Source organism: Ciconia boyciana, chromosome 7 (genome assembly GCF_034638445.1).
Source record: "Ciconia boyciana chromosome 7, ASM3463844v1, whole genome shotgun sequence".
Taxonomy (NCBI): domain Eukaryota; kingdom Metazoa; phylum Chordata; class Aves; order Ciconiiformes; family Ciconiidae; genus Ciconia; species Ciconia boyciana.
Window position 1 is genome coordinate 5861243 of NC_132940.1, and position 6855 is coordinate 5868097.

The following is a 6855-nucleotide window of genomic DNA, read 5'->3' on the forward strand; positions in this document are numbered from 1 at the left end:
AGGTGAAGGTTATGGCAGTTCGTGTTTATTTCACCAAGAGCCAAGAGATGGGAAACATCTGGCACTTACACACCATGCAAGTCTTAAAAACAAAGAGACTTAGACTTTAGTCCGGCTGAGCAAGCACTGGGATAAAAGCTAATGACAGGCTGCTTATTTAAAGGGATCATAATACAGAACAGCCATGTAGGGAACCAGGGAGGATTTGGGAGGGGGAAAAGGAGGGGAAAATTTAGCTTTGTATTTCCAAGTTAAGGGTCAAAGCCTGACTTCGGTTACACTCCAGTGTCAATCCTGACCTGCAGGCCTTATACAGCATGTAGGACCCTCCAGATTTCACCCTTTCCTGGTTTCCAGCATGACCAAATATGCAAAGCAGTGCTCAGAAGTACTGATGATGTGTTTCATGTGTGACGATGTGGAAGTCCTGAGGACCAATTATTTTCATGAAGGTAAGAGGAGAGCCTGAGCACAGAAGAAGTGACTCACAGGGATGTGAATTGTCGTGTTAGCGTGAAAAGCTCATCAGCATTTCTTGGGAACGATGGAGGTACTCAAGCACATTGCTGTAGCTTCCCTGGAGCAGAGCTTCACCTGCTTTGCATCTTCTTACAAAGGCTTGTCCTGAAAAAGGTGTTTCGTAGAGCGGTGCTCCCTCCTTCAGAAAAATCCCAGGCTGAACATGTTCATTTATTGTGGCAGCTCCTCTTCAAAACACATCACTTCTCATCTCCTATCTTCTTTACTCAACCCCCAGAGGGTCTCTTCAGCAGGATCCATTTTGACAAGCAGAGATTTACCCAGAAACTGAAGAGTGATGACTCTTTTGCCCCTTTCCCCACCACCCATTGATATTGTATGGGCCATGCTCCCACATCAGCTCAGCCAATGTGGATGGGCTGCATGGTCACCCCCTGCCTCCCCAGCCTCCTGACTTTGCCTAATGTCCTATCCATATCCTAGCAGTTACATGAGAGCTTCATCTCCCACCACAAAAAAATTCATGTAAAAGGAAAAAATAGGACTATTTGTTCATGATGTGTTATCCATGTGTCATTTCTCAGCCAAGAACACATATGCTACAGCCATGCTGTTTCATTCATAGTCCCCTACCCGCTGCTTCGATGACAGTGCGAGAAGCTTAGAGCTAAGGAGGGCTTGACTTTTTGCTTTTGGCAAGGTAAGTTTCCTATCCCAACCCCTCAACAACACCAAGAATTAATATTTAAGATATCTCCAGAGTAACAAGAAAATGTGGAGTCCTCCTTCTAAGATTTTAGAGCTAACTATTGAAAACTGAGCATTCTCTACTTTGTAGCAAACATGCATGAGAGTCCTCTATAATATGTTGGTTTTTCAAGAGAAAAGACCTGTCATAGGCATACAACTAAGCAGTATAAAACCTCTTGATCCCATAATATGTGATAAGGAAACAATGGTTACTGCTCTAGGAAGAGATTTCCGAGGATAGCTACGTGATAGGAGCTCAAGTGCTAAGTCTTATTAAGGCTGTGGTTTGCACCCAACTGTAAGATTTGTGGTATCATACCACCAGTGCCATGTGCCAGATGAGCAACACGCTGCTAGAGCATAGACAAACTCCAGTTAATGGTTCACATTTGTCAAAAAAACAACCAACCCCCCCTCCCCTTTATAACAGCAGGTTTTTTACCATACCAGTATTGTCTTAACTTCATGTTGGACCAGCTATCTTCTGCCTGTCCACAGCAGGGGTGCAGCTAGCACAGAAGTATAAAGCTGGTATAAATTCCATATCATGTCCCTTGGCTAATTTGACAAAACACAATCATGTGTCCATGCCTGATCCACATTAGATTTATAGTCTTGGGTGAGCTGGTAGTGCACAGATCTGGTATTAATAATCCTGGAACCACAGCCTAAATCTATTAGCTGGAAGCAGTTATATGATTCTTAATGCTATTTTGTGTCAGAGCAGATGACTGCAACCAAGACAGAGCAGAAATTACATGTTTTTGCCTGGCTAAACTTGCCCTGGGTCTGAGCTTTTCGAGAGTTCAAGACACTCCAGGCACTAATCTTAAAACTAGTGTTTTGGGGGCACTTTATGGGAATTGAACCTAGAAGTCCGAGAGCCCAAAGGATGAAGCTTTGTCCTGTAAGAAATAGAGTCCTTTTACTTGAAAGATGCTTATACCCCACGCAAAGAAACGTCATCTATGTTTGAGAACCCGCCACTGGAGCAGGATGAAAGCTTACATGCTCAACATAATTTGCAAGCGTGGTAAAGATTTGGAACAGTATTCCCTGAAAACTTAATGAGACCCGTACTGCAAGAGTCCACCATAAAAACGCAGGTCCTTTCCTTAGAATGATTTGCCCATACTAAATATCTGAAAATAATAATCATGCTGTTTCCTCAGCAATTAGATATTTTTATATACTACATTTCTTTAATAATACTAAAACTTTTTTTATTTAAAAAAGCTGTCCCCTTACAAACACATTATTAAATTACGGTTTATAGCTCTTGCAGTGGGGTAAATCATGGTTGTTTTATTAAAGTATTTTAAAGACTGGAATTTTACTGACATGTTGCTCATTGCCAATAGTTGGCCAGGCCCACGAGTGCTGCAAAGGTGCAAGTTGCATCTCACAGAGTCCTTCTGCACACCAGGAGGGAATTTATGTTTGGTTTTCCAAATAATGGGATATCACAGAAAACACATCCCAGCTGACTCTGAACCTCTGCTATTTAACACCAATTATCTATGTTGGAGGTGGTGTATTTTTTCTCTCACAAGCATTGAGAGGTAGTTAGACCCTAGGAGGAGGAGGCTGTAGCCTGTTACGGTTCTTCTGTTTGTTCTTATTGCGTTAGTTTGTTTGCTTCTTTGCAAATGACCCTGTTTCTCCACAGCTGTTGGCCCACCAGGAGCTCCTTGACTTGAAGTGCTACACATGCTTACCAAATTGAAAATCATAAATACAGTATTGGCAACATCCAGGTTGCATAAAGATGCAATGAAAATGCACACTCCAGCCACTAGTCCAGCCATGCCAAAGGGCACATATGCCTTCAGGACCCACCTCTCCTCTGTGGTACCTTCCCTGGAGTTACGCTGATGTCAAATTGACAGCAGGAAAAGGAAAATCATATCCCAGATATTAAACAGAACACTTGGGCCTTGTTTGGAGTCAATACCGCATTTTCCCACTTCCACGGGCTTGTACCTGTAATTGATAACTCTGTGCTTTTGTCTTTGTGTTTTCTGATGTTAAGTTGCACTGCGAGAACAGACTTGCACGTGCGTGCGGTCGCGGAGCCGAAGCACCGACAGCCTCGCCGGGGGCTGATCTTGCAGGAGAGCTCCCTTGTCTTCTGCTCCGAGCAATTTCTGCGTACGGCATTTGGCACTGAAACAGGAAATTAAGGGCTGTAGGAAAGCAACCTTTGGCCTTTAATTCACTTTTTAATAAAATCATTAAAAGAAACCTACTCCCTGCCAGACATTATGGGAAATTGCTTTAATGATACTTTTAAGCAAAACACATTCACTCAGCTGCATGCATGGCTTGCTCAATAGCTTCAGCTCACTTATTTGTGTGTTTGCAGTATGAAAATGGTTTGAATTATAAAATCAGGCTAGAAAATTCTATATGAACCAGGCCATGATAACAACTAGAGGCCAGATTCTGTTCATTATACACTTCTCTAACAACAGTTATAAAGTTTTGCTAGAAAAGGTCAATAAAGTTGAGCCAAAGACAAGCATCAACAACACAAAAGGACAAAGAGAGTGGAGGGGTTTTTTGTCCTCCCAGCCTCTGCTGGGAACAAAATGGGTGCCATTAACTGCACAAGTGATGGGCACACAGCAAAGGAAACACAGCAGTTTGTGGGAGCACAAACCCATCTGTCCACAGCTAAAAGCCTCAGGCTGTAGCTCCTAATCAGGCTATTCTCCCATTGACTTTAGAGTTTGCCACTGCACGTTTGTGTAGGCTCTTGCAAAAAATTTCATGGCATTCTTGTACTAAAGAAGAGGCAAATCTTGCTTTATAATTATTAAATTCGTAACTTACCACTTGGGCATGTATAAATCTATTTTAAAATGTTTATTAACTTAACTGAACCTACGGATAGGTGGATGGTTACTGAGGACACCTTAAAAATTACAGGAGAGATCTGTGCTAAACCAAATTCATTGTTTAGTTACAGCCGTGAAATTTTAAGAGACTGAATAATTTCTATCTAGTGCAAAATTTGCCCTCATGTACTTCAATTCTTTCTTTCTTTCTTTCCCATTGTATAGAAAAATGTTAATCAACAATCCCGGTAGTCAGTTTTCTACAATCAATAAATTCTAAGTGCAAGCCACAGTAGCTTTTATGTCTGTACATTGTAAAAGTAAATTTACATCATATGTCAAACATTACACATGAAGACAAAAACAATGCTGATTTCTAGTCCTATAAGATATATGTGTATCCATGAGATCAGCAAGCTGTGTCCTGAGTACAGCTGGATGATCATACTCTGACCAAATGGCTTTTTGTCTAAGACTGGAGATCTGTCAGACTCAACTGTTTTCCAGAACCGCATCTGTTTCAGGGAGCTTTGGGGAAACACAGGATGAGCCCCTGGTTTTCTACCAGTGCTGGGGGAACCCAACTTTTCCTGCTTCCTGGGCCGTGGAGCAGCCAAGAGGTCATGCCAGGTTCCCAGAGGCTCTGGGATGGCAAGAATCGAGCCCAAATCGGAGCTGTGCTGCACACCCTTCCATGGCAGAGAGCCAGGCAGCCTGGTAGAGTTCGGTCACCAGGGGGAAATAACAAAGGAGGAAAGACCCAGCTGTGTTAATTAATCACAGGATGACTCGATAGCACCAGTGTGATCTTGAGAAAAGCAGATCTGATCCTGGCAAGAGGGACTGAGCAGACACAAGGGAGCAGGGAAGCCTTTGCAAGAGGCGTTGATAAGAACCCGTCAGGGCTCCGGCGTGCATTGCTGTGCACCTTCCAGGCAAGGCGAATCCCAGCCAGAAGAAATGCAGGAAAAGGGCAACTAGAAAGACCAGGGACTATGCAGCCTTTCTTACAAGACGAGACTTAAAACCTGTGGTACCTCTAGCCTACTAAAATGAAATCTAAGGAGGACACAATATCTATCTAAAAATATATTGGAGAAGAGCAGCGGAAGGGAAGAAAACATTGCTTTAATTTAAAAAGCAAATGTGGCACAAGAAGGATGGAGTATAACCTCTGCCTGTAATTACATAAACATACAAGGAGCTCCGCTGACTAGAGGAAAGAACGGTCAGCACAGTTTTAAGTTTCGTGGTTTTACCCCAATATGTTGGAGGTAGCAAAGTCTTGTTGCAAAGGCCATAATTATTTACTTTTTTTTTTTCCAAAAATGAAGATATATTGCTAATCATCTTTCTAATTCCAGGAGCCTGCACCTTGGCGGCTGAGGAACACAGCAGAAAGGGAAAAGGTGGAACTAGAAGAGAAGACCTGTTCATGGGCTCTTTGTTAGTGGGAACGTCGTCCGTGAAAAAACACTGCTTCTGGAGAACACACGATGAGAGTATTTCCAGAACATTTTCCACTGTTTTCCAATGACATGACTTTAGTTTATTTGGGTGGACTCCTTTCTTTGGCTAGTTGTGTCCCCGTTCTTGGCTGGAAATCTCCACGGATGAGTAAGGAAAGGAACGCCACCTATTCCCACAAGTAAAGAGGCTTTTTGAGCTGCGGTCTTTAACAAAGAAAGCCCCTGTGTACCTTTCTCATGGAAGGAATTTATTAGAAAAACCCTAATGAAAATTAATATATCTCTGAAATGAGCTCTTTATCTAATACCTCACCCACTTGCTGGGAAGTGACTGGGTGGAGGCAATTGGATCTCAGGCTGGATCTGGTTAATATAAACTGCCACCTGGTGAATGCTAAAGAGTATTTTTGCCTTTGCTAGGTGTGGTCTGGTTTATACTTAGGAGAAGAACTGATCCTCAGATACTCATGTTGTACAATTAGGGATTACAACACAAATAGGGATATCATGAAAACATTGCATTACTTTCTTCCAGCCACACTGCACAGAGATTATTCTAACACAATGGTTCCTTCTAGAGCCCCCAGGCCAGAGCAACCTGAAATCAGGCATTCACAGCTCCTGCTAATCCAACTACTTTTTCTTAAGAAGCCATCCTGCTAAACCCATGCTACCTGTTGGTAACACAGAAATGACAATAATTCCTTACAGGGATGGTGACGGATGCTAAGGGCGATGCATGAAGTGTCCGGACCCTGTGGTGATGAGGCCACAGTGGTCTCTAGGGGAGATTTGGGATGCCAGGCTGCAGCAGCAAATTTCAGACAGCTTGCAGCATCACAGACCTGCTCTGAAGCCGATTGACACTGAAGGACTCCCACTGGCTTTTATCAGCTTTGGCTCACATCCTTGGCATCTGGTTCATGCCTCTTTATTTATAATGTCATGCATATCAGAAGCAGCCTCCCAGGGAAAATACGCCAACTCATCTCCTTGCTCAAAGAAGCCATTGAGCTGTGATCATAATCTGTGATTTCATTGGTAGCCCCTATTTGCCTTTGCAGTTAAATTTTCTGGGGATAGAACTTTATTTCTTTGGCACAGCTTAAGCATTGTGCTGTGCCAATCTCTCTCTCTTTTTATCTCATGCATACCTATATAATAAGCATGTATGTGATGAATAATAAGTGCATAGGTGTTAAGGACCTCCTTTGTATTTCTGTGGCACTATTAATAGCCCTTAAGAGTGGGAATAACTCTCATTTGTGCCAGCTCTAAGCTGTCTTGATACAGTCCAAGCATTGTAAGGGAGTTTT

General features: G+C 42.7%; 1 long non-coding RNA gene across 2 annotated transcripts; it reads left to right on the top strand.

Annotated features, from left to right (window-relative positions):
• Positions 1–322: 322 nt before the first annotated feature.
• Positions 323–6630, top strand: LOC140654768 (uncharacterized). Of its 2 annotated transcripts, none has more exons than XR_012043522.1 (3): positions 323–452; positions 1065–1180; positions 5435–6630. It is a non-coding gene; the product is annotated as an uncharacterized lncRNA (long non-coding RNA). The 2 variants fall into 2 exon arrangements; XR_012043521.1 differs by lacking the exon at positions 5435–6630 and adding an exon at positions 2900–3006.
• The last annotated feature ends 225 nt before the right edge of the window (positions 6631–6855 follow it).